This window comes from Octopus bimaculoides, chromosome 22 (assembly GCF_046866305.1).
Source record: "Octopus bimaculoides isolate indiv1 chromosome 22, ASM4686630v1, whole genome shotgun sequence".
Lineage (NCBI taxonomy): Eukaryota > Metazoa > Mollusca > Cephalopoda > Octopoda > Octopodidae > Octopus > Octopus bimaculoides.
Genome location: NC_142949.1, coordinates 9,938,412 through 9,953,040, shown reverse-complemented (window position 1 = coordinate 9,953,040; position 14,629 = coordinate 9,938,412). Strand labels below are relative to the sequence as shown.

At 39.2% G+C, this 14,629-nt stretch overlaps 1 long non-coding RNA gene across 1 annotated transcript in view; it reads left to right on the top strand.

The window, feature by feature from the left end:
- LOC128250529 (uncharacterized) overlaps nucleotides 1-11,509 on the top strand; it is a 24,542-nt gene extending 13,033 nt beyond the window's left edge. Inside the window, exons 2-3 of the long non-coding RNA XR_016237922.1 lie at nucleotides 1,080-1,161; nucleotides 11,184-11,509. This is a non-coding gene — a long non-coding RNA (uncharacterized LOC128250529). The remainder of the gene's footprint in view (nucleotides 1-1,079; nucleotides 1,162-11,183) is intronic.
- The last annotated feature ends 3,120 nt before the right edge of the window (nucleotides 11,510-14,629 follow it).

Genomic DNA, 14,629 nt, shown 5'->3' with positions numbered 1-14,629 from the left:
ATGAATACCGCGATTTTGAAAGATTTTAATGAACTTTTGGGCCGCTGGAAATGCAAACGATTGGCTATGCAAATTGATATTTAAAGTCATATTAAATTTCGACTTCAGTTTCCGATGCATAAATAAAACTTACATATTCATTTTCATTCACCGTACATATCATTTTCGTTTTAAAATTTATAGCTTTAAATTGGATTAGGTTATCTAATTAGAAGCAAACCTTTGAAACAGATACCCGGTACTGAGATAGCTCTGTCGAAAGTAGTCGGTTAATATGACGGGGAAGAATAAAACAGCGAATATAAATATTCATAAGAGCCGTAGAATCATATTTAGTTAACAGGATTTATGTTTTGCTACCTATGCTGCTCTATAATTCGTAATTTATTATTTTTTCTTTATTTATTTGAGATATGATCATTTGTATTATACTTTGAATTTCAGCCCCTCCCTCCAGAAATAGTGTCTGTGTTGTGGACTAATTACAGCTTTTGTTTAAAAAAAATTCTTATTTAAAAATATACAGAAGTATAGGAGAGTATTGTAGTTCGGTTGAGACATTGTGCATTGTTTGTAAAGAATAAAAAGTTTAGAATGGTACAACAATGCAATTGGAGAAATTAAGAGGCCAGAAATTCGGGGCTGGTGCTTTCGTAGAAATTCTCCAACAAGTGCTTTTGACTCTTTCCGGGGGTATGGAAAGGAGCCAAATTCTGCCGCCACACAGCCTTCCAGGAGCAACCCTCTCCAGTCAGGGGTTTGACTACAGTCTCCAGCAACTTCACTTAGCCTAAGGCCCTGTTCAAAGATGTAGGACAGCATGGTGCCATCCTCGTTGGTGTCACACCCAAAGATCATCACAGTTTGCTAAAACTTGGTTATCACGAAATCCATGTCACGTCTTCCACCCTTTACGGTGTCCACAGAGCACTGAGCAGCAGTCGTGATGTTGATATTTTGATACCCGGCGCGAACCATCATAATATATGTAACTCTATTCCAGCATTCAGATGGATTCCAGTCCTTATGTCAGCTAACTTTTTCTCAACTACAATTTAATCTTTATGCTCTATTTATAGCAGAGACTCCAGCTAAGAAGATCTGAAGAAGGAATTGTAATTCCGAAATATCATCGTACTATAGATAACCAAATTACAACAGGTATATAGTCCATTTTTTGTTCTATAGTGCATTGTCGTACCATTCTAAACTTTTTATTCTATACAGAAGTATATTTTATTTCGTGTCATGGCTTAATGAACTGTTCCCGTATCAAAAGGTAGTGATTGGACTTGCATACTGTCTCTCTTTCAGGATATCAGGATATTTCTGACCTTAAATATGTTATTGATCCCAGCACATAACGGTTGCTGAACGCCACCAGAAATTAGTGCTATATGTGTGTTATGTGATCGGACATTATCAGCAATTTGAAACAGGAAAAATTACTAAATGACATTTATAAAGAAGAACGTTTTTGGAAATGTCAAGTGCTTAGGTTGCGGAATTGAATTCCAGGAGAGAGTCTAATATGTACACATGTTAATATTCTTGGAATAACATACCATTGCAGATGACTTCAACATGTTGCAATATGGAGCAAAGATGTTTTGCTAACGTAACATGGTAGTCCTGGTTTAGGACGAATGTTGCTGTAATTTAGCCTCAGGTGACATCGTCTCCAGCTGGCTATACGACACGATCTGTGTCCTTATATTTTCGAACAAGGGTTAAATTACAGCAACATTCGTCCTAAACCAGGACTGCCATGTTATGTTGGCAAATGATCTTTGCTCCAAAGTGCTATTGCTGAATATCTCTCGTTGTGAGATTTACAAATAGTAATTTTCTAATGTTGCAATATTTCTACAAGAATCTCTGTCCTAAAGATGCATTACTTTAAAAACCTGGTTCTGTAGAAACCACGTGTCCTAATAGTTAGGGTATTGGGCCCACGATTATTCAGGTGTTTCGAGCTAAATTTGACGATTCTTAATGTCTTCTTTATTTTTCATTAACAGCTAGGTGAGTAGTCAATGGCGTTGGAGAGCATAAAGATTAAATTGTAGTTGAGAAAAAGTTAGCTGACATAAGGACTGGAATCCATCTGAATGCTGGAATAGAGTTACATATATTATGATGGTTCGCGCCGGGTATCAAAATATCAACACCACGACTGCTGCTCAGTGCTCTGTGGACACCGTAAAGGGTGGAAGACGTGACATGGATTTCGTGATAACCAAGTTTTAGCAAACTGTGATGATCTTTGGGTGTGACACCAACGAGGATGGCACCATGCTGTCCTACATCTTTGAACAGGGCCTTAGGCTAAGTGAAGTTGCTGGAGACTGTAGTCAAACCCTGACTGGAGAGGGTTGCTCCTGGAAGGCTGTGTGGCGGCAGAATTTGGCTCCTTTCCATACCCCCGGAAAGAGTCAAAAGCACTTGTTGGAGAATTTCTACGAATACACCAGCCCCGAATTTCTGGCCTCTTAATTCCTCCAATTGCATCCCCATGGATTACAATGTGCAGAGTGTGGTTGAAAAAGACACCAAGGCCTGCAACACCAAGACCAAACTGATGGCTAGCATGAAAGAGGTGCTCGAAGATCTTCCAAGGAACAAAATGAGGAATGCATGCGCCAGATTTCAGAGCCGTCTTGAGGCCATGATGGAAGCTGGAGGCAGCTGATTTGAGCAAATTGATGGAATATTGTGCTTTATTTTCCTTTTATACAAACTGTCAAATTTAACCCGAACATCCAGCAAATTCGTGGGTTCAATTCTTGGCTCGAGTAGGGCGTTGTATCGTTAAGCAGGGCATTTCATATCACGTTACTTCTGTCTACTCAGTTGAAAAGGGATACCAGTCAAATACTAGAGCAGCCCTTCCTATCCTCAGCTGTCCCATTCTCGATGTTACCCTGGGCCAAGGGTGCTAAGATCCAAAATATTCTCTTTGCTTCTCATTACATAGACACTTAAATAAACAACCAGGGAACGCTGTGAGCTCCTACTCGTTTGCGACTGACGGCTGGTTTGTATGTTTATGAGTGAATGTGTACGTGTGTTCTTCAACTCATTAAACTGTCCATTAAAATGTTTTTCTTGCCAAGAATTCTGTTTGTAGCATCGATGGGAACAGCAAAATGGCACCACCACCCCTACCAAAACATAAAACGATTGCGGTTTCATCTCTTCGAATGAAATTCTTTGAAGTTATTGAAACTAAATTTCGTTCAATCGACTGATCTGATCGAACGAAACGTGGGATGATTTTTTTTTTATTCCTTTACAAAATGCTTAATCTTTTCATGGCAAGATCATGGGTGTTTCATGGCCATTTTCGACTAAGTCTTCCCTATCTTAAAGAAATTTTGTACAGCTTCTGTTGTGAAACTTCCCACATTGGGATAGAATGACGAAGTCGAAATTACACATGATGAGTGGCGGTGGTGGTGCCAGTGGTGGTAGGGGTGGTGGTGATTGCAATGGTTGTGGTTATGGTGGTGGTGTTGGTGGTGATAGTGGATCTCCGTCGTTCGACGATGAGGATTTCGTTGTTTGATCTACCGAATAACCTACTCAAGAGTTAATCAGTAAGTGGCTGAGTATCCCACAGGTATGTGTGTCCGCAATGTAATTCCCAGGCAGAATCAACCTGACGCAGTGCACGACAAGGTTGTACTATTGAATTCAATGTACAATCAATCCAACAGGATTCAATATAGTTTCCGTCCATCCAATCGGCATGAAGCTATAGGAAATACTTTTGTGACTGTCTCTTCGTTCATCCTGTATTTTGTCAATTCCAACATCAATACAAACAACAACAACATTGGCAGTTAATAGTATTACTTGGTAAAATATGTAGAATCACTGTATATAGAATCCGCAGCATCTTCTTCTTCTTCTTCTTCTTTTTCTTCTTTTTCTTCTTTTTCTTCTTTTTCTTCTTTTTCTTCTTTTGCTTCTTCTTCCTTTTCTTCTTCTTCCTTTTCTTCTTCTTCCTTTTCTTCTTCTTCTTCTTCTTCTTCTTTTTCTTCTTTTTCTTCCTTTTCTTCTTCTTCCTTTTCTTCTTCTTCCTTTTCTTCCTTTTCTTCTTCTTCCTTTTCTTCTTCTTCCTTTTCTTCTTCTTCCTTTTCTTCTTCTTCTTCCTCTTCTTCTTCTTCTTCTTCTTCTTCTTCTTCTTCTTCTTCTTCTTCTTCTTCTTCTTCTTCTTCTTCTTCTTCTTGTGAGCTGGCAGAAACGTTAACGCGCCAGGCGAAATACTTAATGGTATTTTGTTTGTCTTTACATTCTGAGTTCAAATTCCGTCAAGGTTGACTTTGCCTTTCATCTTTTCAGGGTAGATAAATTAAGTACCAGTTACGTACTGGGATCAATCTAACGACTGGCCATCCCTCCCCTCAAATTTTGGGCCTTGTGCCTAGAGTAGAAAAAATTATTAATGTGGCGAGCTGGCAGAAACGTTAGCGCGCCGGGAAAATGCTTGGCGGCATTTCGTCCGTCACTACGTTCTGAGTTCAAATTCCGCCGAGTTTGACTTTGCCTTTCATCCTTTCGCGAGTCGATGAATTAAATACCAGCTGCGTACTGGGGTCGATCAAATCAACTGGCCCCCTCTACCAACATTTCAGGCCTTGTACCTATACTAGAAAGGATTATTATTATTATTAATTATTATTATTATTATTGTATAAAGCGATGATCTGGCAGAAATGTTAGCACGCCGGGCGAAATGCTTAGCGGTATTTCGTCTGTCTTTACGATCTAAGTTCAAATACCACCGAGGTCAACTTTGCCTTTCATCCTTTCGGGGTCAATAAATTAAGCACCAGTTGTGTACTGGGGTTCAGTGTAATCAGTAAGTCTCCTCCTCCCAAATTTCAGGTCTTGTGCCTTTAGTAGAAAGGATTATTATCATTACGCCGGGTGAAATGCTTAGTGGTATTTCGTTTCCGGCTCGATAAAATAAGTACCAGTCATGTACTGGGGTCGATGTAATCGTCTAGCCCCTCCCCTCAAAATTTCAGATCCTGTGCCAATAGCAAAAAGGATTATTAACCGGAAAACGTAATGGACTGGCAGAGTCGTTACATTATTTACTCCTGGTCGTCACGTTCTGAGTTCAAACCCCATATGAGGTCAATTTTGTCTTTCATCAATCCAAAATCGATAAAATAAAATACCAGTAAAATAATGAGGGTCGACATAATTGACTAGTCCCTCCTTTTAAACTTACTGGCTTTCTACAATTTATTTAGGAGATGGAATGGCAGAATTGTGATAAGGCTAGATAAAATGCATTGCGACAATAGTTCCTGAACTCTAAGTTCTGGGTTCAAATCCTACTAAGGTCAGTTTTGCGTTTTATCCCTCCGAAGTCGATAAAAAGCAATACTAAAGTGACTAATCATAGACCCGTTATATTGATTTTAAATTTTGACACAAGGCCAGCACTTTGAGGGAAGGTTTAAGTCGATTAAATCGACCCCAGTGTTCAACTGGTACTTATTTCAGCGACCCTAAAAAAATGAAAGACAAAGCCAACCCCAACAGCATTTGAACTTAGAACGTGAACATGGACGAAATACCGCTAAGCATTCTGCCCGGCGTGCTAACGTTTCTGCCAGCTCGCCGCCTTATAAACCTTTAATATTCTCTTCTACTCTAGGTACAAGGCCCGAAATTTGGGGGGGGGGTAGGGAGCCAGTCGATTAAATCGACCCCAGTACGCAACTGGTACTTAATTTATCGACCCCGAAGGGATGAAAGGCAAAGTCGAACCCGACGGAATTTGAACCCAGAATGTGAAGACAGACGAAATACCGCTAAGAATTTCGCCCGACGTGCTAACGTTTCTGCCAGCTCGCCGCCATATAAACCTTTAATATTCGCTCAAAAATGTTATCGGGGGCAAAGCAGGCGTTACTTTAGTAATTTAGCAGACGTTACTTTAGTGTCGTCTGCAGAGCAGTGTCGTCTGCAGAGCAGTGTCGTCTGCAGAGCAGATAAATATAACCGAATGTATATTTTTTCTATATTTGACAATTCCATAAGAAAAAAACAAGGAGCCCAGAACAGTTAGAAAAACACGATACACAAAACAAACCTTTCAGTGTCCTATAGTATTCAATTGGCTAATATAGATTATTTAGACACAGCACCGTTGTTAGTCTCCATTTGACTCAGCTCCAAATGTCTAACCTTCAGCTTGTAACACAATGTAGACTCTGACAAAAACTTTGGCGTTATGATACGTTCAATCTTCAATCTAAACAAAACTCTTCAGATTTTGATTACTTTGTGCTTAACCACAATTTGCTTCAATCAGGCAGTTTCTTACCAGTCGGAAATCATGCGGAAAAATAATTTTCTTGCTTGTAAGTTTATTCCTACATGTATATCCCTATATAAATTTACCCAAGCATAAAAATATGCTGCATACTTTATTAATTGCTAATTATTAAACGTCAATAACTACTACCACCGACACACCATCTCCACCACCACCACCACCACTACCACTACTACTACTACTACTACTACTACTACTACTACTACTACTACAGGAGCGAGTTGGCAGAATCGTTAGCACGCTGGACGAAATGCTTAGCGGTATTTCGCCCGTCCTACGTTCTGAGTTCAAATTCTGCTGAGGTCGACTTTGCCTTTCATCTTTTCGGCGGTCGATAAAATAAGTACCTGTTGAACACCGGGGTCGATGTAATCGCCTTATCCACACCTTCAAAATTCCTACCCTTGTAGCAAAATTTGAAACACTCTTCTTCTTCTTCTTCTTCTTCTTCGAAAGCAGTGCATGTGACACTGGGGTAAAATATACGAAGCCCAGTATACCCATCATGACTATCCATCTAATAAGGGTACACCAGGCACATGCATCACAACAATATATGCCCGACATGGTGATCTCACAACAAGATAAACAGCACATGACCTTGCAGGTGGGGGCCTAGTTAGAATTTTCTGCAGGTCGAGTAGCCCATCCCGCTCAAAAGGTCCCTGAATAAGGTTTGGTTAAGGATGTCGAACAGAACACCCATGCTTCCAGAGGTAAATTATTCAAACCCCAAAGAATTCCTCTCAACGCATGGCTATGAGATGCACATATCGTCAGCCACCAAGGGACATGCTCAACTGGTCAATGTCAACCAACTGAGAAGCAAATCTATGGTATATAGCAGAATATTTGCTCTAGCCTATCTATCATACCAAGGCAAAACAATGTACATGATAACACTTCCAATCATTTAAGACCAGAAGTCATGAGAGCTACTGTTGGCCTTAATTTCTCTGTGTGTATTGGCATATCCCAGAGTATGGTTGCTTTCTCATTTTCTGTGACCTTTTTTGGTGTGTGCCTATACCTTTTTTTTCTCTCTTGTTATTCCATAGTGTTGACATAGCAGCTTCCAGTGTATATAGGCCTCAACTCTGTCGTGTCTGTTAATATATCCCTTCTTAGTCAGGACTGGGCAGCCAGAGACAATATGATTTATTGTTTCTTCTCCATCTCCACATATTCCGCAGTTACTTGTATTTCTTTTCATTACATGTTTTTGGTGATTTCCGGTGGGAAGGCTTTGATCTTGTGCTGCAATTAAAAATCCTTCATTCTCTGCTTTGAATCCTGAGTTTTTCAGCCATTGTTGAGATTTTACTTTGTCTATTTCTTTTCTGTTTAGTTTAACTCAGTATTTACCATGTAGGGGCTTTTCTTGCCATCGTTTTATCATGATCCGTTGCTGTTCTAGTTTTAGTTTGGATTTCAGTTTGTTTTTTCTTTTTCTTCATAGTTAAAAAAATTTTTTGTATTTGTCAGCTTCCTTAAAGACTGAAAAGTTTTTTGTTTTATTCGTGTTTTGTAGCTATTTGTATTAGTCTTCCTTGCTTCTGAAGGAGATATTTCTGTAGTCCTACGGTGGTTATTTTGTAATAGTATGTCTGACTTTTTTCTAATTCTCTTATTTCATTTGCTTTATCTAGTGTGATGTTGCTAGGACGCTCCCCCACTACTTCTCAAGATTTTCACTCACCGTTTCCAGCTAACCTGTCATATCTATCGACTTTTCTTTCTTCCTTATCGCATACCCTGTTTATTATTATTATTATTATTATTATTATTATTATTATTATTATTATTATTAGGCGGTGAGCTGGCAGAGCGTTAGCACGTTGAAAAAATATTTAGCGGTATTTCATCTGGTTTTATGTTCTGAATTCAAATCCCATTGAAGTCGACTTTGCCTTTCATCCTTTCGTTGGTCGATAAATTAAGTACCAGTGAAACACTGGGGTCAATGTAATCGACTAGTCCCCTCCCACCAAATTTCAGGCCTTGTGCCTTTAGTAGAAAGGATTATCCTTATGAACATGGCGAGGTGGTTGAATCTTGCGTTCTGAGTTCAAATTCCGCCGAGGTCGACTTTGCCTTTCATCCTTTCGTTGGTCAATAAATTAAGTACCAGTTGTGTACTGGCGTCGAAGAAATCGTCTATCCTCCTCCCCCAAATTTCAGGCCTTGTGCCTATAGAAAAAAGGATTATTATTGAGAGAGCAGTGCACGCCATAATAATAATTATTATTTCGTCTGTCGTTACGTTTTGAGTTCAAATTCCGCCGAGGTCGACCTTGCCTTTCATTCTTTCGGGGTCGATAATATAAGTACCAGTGAAACAGTGGGGGTGGACGTAATCGACTCGCCTCTTCCCCCAAATTTCAGGCCTTGTGCCTTTAGTAGAAAGGGTTATTATTATCATTGCTGTTGTTGTTGTGGTTGTTTTTGTTGCTTAATTAAACCCAAATTTTAATTCGCAAGTTGTAATAACATTTATATTAACACTGAACATGTTTAAGCTATTTTCATAATTAAATCTTGCAGTTTTCGGTTTCATGATTCAAGTCTAGATTTAAATTTACCCGAATCAATTTATATTAAAATACACCATATTTATGCCATCAACATTTAAACCAAACTTATAATTCCTGAATCGCACCAACACTTCGTTGCTAAAAACATGCTAAAACGATTTTTTTCTAATTATAATATTTAATTTCTTAGTTACTTAATTACAATCTGCAATCAAAATTTATTCGCCAAGAATTTGCTGTTCAAATTCATAATTTACGCTTGGAAACTAATATGCTTATGTAATAGTGTGTGTGTGAGTGAGTATGTGTTTCTGCGTGTGTTTGTGTACGAGTGCCAATGCGTGCGTGTTTGTATGCATGTGAGCTTACGTGTGTGTGTGTGTGTTTGTGTTTGTGTTAGTGTGTGGTGTGTGAGTCTTTGAGATTGCAAGTGTTCGTGTGTGTGTGTGTGTGTGTGTGTGTGTGTGTGTTTATGCTAGTGTTTCTGTGGTTAAGTTTGTGCGCGTGTGTGGGTGGTGGGGGGTATTAAGTGTGAATTCTTTGTGTGTGTATGTTTGTAGGTGTATTCTACCTCTCTATCTGTCTATCTCTCTCTCTCTCTTTCTCTATCTATCTGTCTATTTATCTCTCTGTCTATTTATCTCTCTGTCTATTTATCTCTCTGTCTATTTATCTATCTGTCTATTTATCTATCTGTCTATTTATCTATCTGTCTATTTATCTATCTGTCTATTTATCTATCTGTCTATTTATCTATCTGTCTATTTATCTATCTGTCTATTTATCTCTCTGTCTATTTATCTCTCTGTCTATTTATCTCTCTGTCTATTTATCTCTGTCTATCTATCTATCTATCTATCTATCTATCTATCTATCTATCTATCTATCTATCTATCTATCTATCTATCTATCTCTGTCTCTCTGTCTGTCTGTCTCTGTCTGTCTGTCTGTCTGTCTCTCTCTCTCTCAGTCTGTCTCTCTCTGTGTCTGTTTCTCTGTCTGTCTGTCTCTCTCTCTGTCTCTCTCTCTCTTTCTCTATCTGTCTGTCTGTCTCTCTCTCTATCTATCTATCTTTCTCCACCTCAATCTCTCCCACTCTCCCCTCACCCCTGTCTCCCCTCTCCCCTCACCCCTGTCTCCCCTCTCCCCTCACCCCTGTCTCCCCTCTCCCTTCACCCCTGTCTCCCCTCTCCCCTCACCCCTGTCTCCCCTCACCCCTGTCTCCCCTCACCCCTGTCTCCCCTCACCCCTGTTTCCCCTCACCCCTGTCTCCCCTCACCCCTGTCTCCCCTCACCCCTGTCTCCCCTCTCCCCTGTCTCCCCTCTCCCCTGTCTCCCCTCTCCCCTGTCTCCCCTCTCCCCAATATCTCCCCTCCCCTATCTCTCCCTCCCCCCTCTCTACCGACCTATCTATTTTTTACACCTCAACATTATAGATTTCTGTCTGTCTGTCTGTTATAGTTTCAGACAAAATTCTTTTTTGTTTTGCCATATTCTTTCTTTTGTGTGTTCAATTTCGATTTTTATCTTTCTTCCTTCTGTTGTCTTCTTGTTTTAACACTCTCTTAAAAAAAAACTTATCTGATGTCATATCAAAAATATTCTTCTGTAACATTCATGTTCTTTTTTTTAATTCTTGCTAATCTTAGTAACTCCGAATATCTATTGTTGTTATTGTATGTCATTCTTCTAATATGGTTTTTTCTTATTATTATTTCTACTAATGTCGTTTCTTTTTCATTCAATTATATTTTTGTTTATGAAATCCGATGCTAACTATATCGCTGTTTTCGTTCTTTCTTCATTTTAATCTCGACTCTACAGGTTAAATCTCGTGCAATATTTGTGAAAGACGTCAGTGTTTACACTGTTTAGAATCTCCATACATTTATATTTGTAAATAATAATAATAATAATTCTTTCTACTATAGGCACAAGTCCTGAAATTTCAGGGAAGGGGACTGGTCGATTACATCGACCCCCAGTGTTTCACTAGTACTTAATTTATAGAACCCGAAAGGATGAAAGTCAAAGTCGACCTCGGCGGAATTTGAACTCAGAACCCAGTGGCAGGCGAAATACCGCCAAGCATTTCGTCCGGCGCGCTAACGATTCTCCCAGCTCGCTGCATTATTATTATTATTATTATTATTATTATTATTATTATTATTATTATTATTATTATTATTATTATTATTATTATTATTATTATTATTATTATTATTATTATTATTATTATTATTATTATTATTATTATTATTATTATTATTATTATTATTATTATTCAGGGACCGTCTAAGCGTGATGGGTTACTCGACCTGGAGAAAAATTCTAACTGGGCCCCACCTGCAAGGTTATGTGCTGTTTATCTTGATATGAGATCACCATGTCGCGCACATATGGTTGTGATGCATGTGCCTGGTGTACCCTTATCAGACGGGGAGTCATGATGGGTATAATGGGCTTCGTATATTTTACCCCAGTGTCACTTTGATGGCATGCACTACTCTCTCACTCAATAATAATAGTAATAATAATAATGTTTAAAATTTTGGCACAAAGCCAGCAGTTTCAGGGCAGGCGGCAAGTTCATCACATCGACGCCGGTACTCAACTGGTACTTATTTAATCGACCCCGAAAGGATGAAAGGCAAAGTCGACCTCGGCGGAATTTGAACTCAGAACGTAAGTAAGAACGAAATGCTGCTCAGCATTTTGCCCGGCGTTCTAACAATTCTACCATCTCGCCGCCTTAACACCACCTCCACCACTACAAACGACAACAACTACAACTATAATATGGTAGGCAGCGTGAAAATATGCAGGGACATTTTCCAAGGAGAATCGCGCTCTCCATTAGTTTTCGTCATTGTTCTGAACCCGCTGACAAGTATACTAAAAAAATTAGGCCTGCTTATGAGTTTACCAAATCCAAGATGAAATTAAATCGCCTGCTTTATATGGATGTCCTCAAGCTGTACACAAAAAAGAGACAGACCTAATCCCTTTGATCCAAACAATGAGCGTATTCAATAAAGACACTGGAATGCAGTTTGAGGGTAATTAATGCGCTGAAGTAATTATGAATGGGGGCTGTATGGTAAATTCTGGTACATAAAATTACCCCAAGGTAACATCATTAGATCATTGTGGAATAATGAGGGGTACAGATATTTATGAATGCTGCAAGATGATAGGATTATGAAAGAAGAAATGAGAGCGAAAGTCTAAAGAATACAAGAGAAAATTAGGAAGGTGCTGGAAATGAAATTAAATGGCGGGGACATCATTAATTCCATAAATACATGGGCTATGTCCGTATTGAGATGCTCTTCTCCCTTTCTGAAATGGACATAGGTCAAGCTACAGAACTTGGACAGAAGAACTAGAAAGCTGTTCACAATGCACAACGCAACCCACCCTAAAAGCAATACTGACTGACTCTACCTAGCAAGAAAAGAGGGGAGCAGAAGATTACTGGACCTGAAAAATGTTGTGCGGAGTAAAGAAAGAAGGCTGTCGGCTGTCAGAAATACACACACAAAAAAAAGAAAAATGACTGAAACAGAAGGAGAATTGAAAAGGAAAGAAAGAACACAGAGCCAGCTGATGGCAAGAAATGGAACTATATGGCCAATTCATGCAAAACACCGGGAATATCGGATGTAAAGAGACAGAAACGCTAATTATAATATCTCAGGAACAAGCCCTTAGAACGAACCTGATAAAGACAAGGATCGACAACACCCAGTCAGACAGCAAATGTAGAATCTGCAGGAAAGGAGACAGAAGTATCAGTCACCTTTTGAGTGAGTGCAGTGTACTAGCACAAAAGGAGTATAAAAGCAGACCTGACTGTGTAGGCAAAAGAGTGCATTGGGATGTTATCCGAATGTCTGGCTTCAAAACAACAGAAAAGTTGTATGAACTCGAACTAGATTTCCTCAAAGACAGACCATACTATTGATGCAAGAAGAACGGATATGATCATAGAGGACAAAATAAACAAATAGATTTTGCAATTCCCTACAATAGCAGAGTCGATTCCAATGAAATTGAAAAAAAAACAACTGAGAACAATCAGGAGCAAACGAGAGAACTGAAGAGACTGTGGAAAACCAAGGCAACAATTATTCCTGTAGCGATTAGTGCACTCGGCACAAAAGACAAAATGCTACTGAGAAGACTGAAAGAGATGGGAATTGAAACTCGCATTGTCCAACTGCAGAAAAGTTCCATCATATATTCTACAAGAGCACCAAGGAAAATTCTTGAAATTTGAGGAGACTTGTTGTCACAAAACCCCAAGATAAAATACCTGCCAACTAAATAAGCACACACTAGCATAATAATAATAATAATAATAATAATGATAATAATGATAACAACGCTGAATTAGATGAAGAACATGAAACCACTGCCACAAAAACGCAAAATGGATCAAAGACTGCGAAAAAGAACGGGCAGAAACAAATTGAAGATCGGTGGAACCAGAAGCCTCTGCATGTACAGTATATACTTCGAAGCCGAAATGCTGATGTAGACCAAGCAACAAGCCATCAGTGGCCGAGGAAAATAATAAAGCCGAAGGAAATGATAAACAAGCCTGAAAGACTGAAGGTTTCGTGTTGGCAGCAGAAAATCAAAGCTTGCTTACCAAATCTACCAGGCTAATATTCTTCAAAACGGTTCTGGCCCTAAATGCAGATTCTGCGACACATTTGATGAAACAATAGACCATATCGTCTCAGGATGTCCTATGCTGACACCAAACGAATACAAATACGATAGGGTAGGACAGTATTTACATTGGAAAATATGTAAACTCTACAAAATCAGTACTCCTACTTTCTGGTATGAACATCATCCTGAGCCAATCGTTGAAGGTAAAAATGTCACTATCCTCTGGGATTTTCCAGTCAACACCGACAGAACGATCCAGGCTAATCGACCAGACATAGTCATTAAAGACAGGGAAGAAAATACTTGTAGACTAATAAATGTAAGTGTTCCAACTGATAAAAAAATATTTCCGTAAAGAAATCTGACAAATTAAGTATATATAAGGACCTGGAAATTGAAATACAAAACATGTAGCACCTTAAAGCGGGAACTGTTCCTGTTATTGTGGGTGCCCTAGGTAAAAGAAAGGGATGTCAGAAACATCTAGGTAATATCCCAGGAGAACGATGTCTCAGAGAAATCGAAAATATTGTGCTGATAAGTACTGCCCACTTCCTTAAAAAAACCCTATCAGTTGAAATGTATGTGTTGTATTAAGGAAAAAGAAAAGATTGAGAAATACCAGCCACTGCGGGACGAGATAGGAAAGTTATGGGACATAAAGAAGTAATGGCTATACCGGTGGTAACTGGAGCATTAGGAGCAGCTTCCAAGGGCTTTTAAAAGCATTAATATTCTTTTTTACTCTAGGCACAAGGCCCGAAATTTTGGGGGAGGGAGCCAGTCGTTCAGATCGACCCCAGGATGCAACTGGTACTTAATTTATCGACCCCCGAAAGGATGAAAGGCAAAGTCGATCTCAGTGGAATTTGAACTCAGAACGTAAAGACATATGAAATACCCCTAAGCGTTTCGCCCGGCGTGCTAACGTTTCTTATTTCTTTACTGCCCACAAGGAGCTACACACAGAGGGGACAAACAACTACAGACAAACGGATTAAGTCGATTATATCGACCCCAGTGCGTAACTGGTACTTATTTAATCGACCCC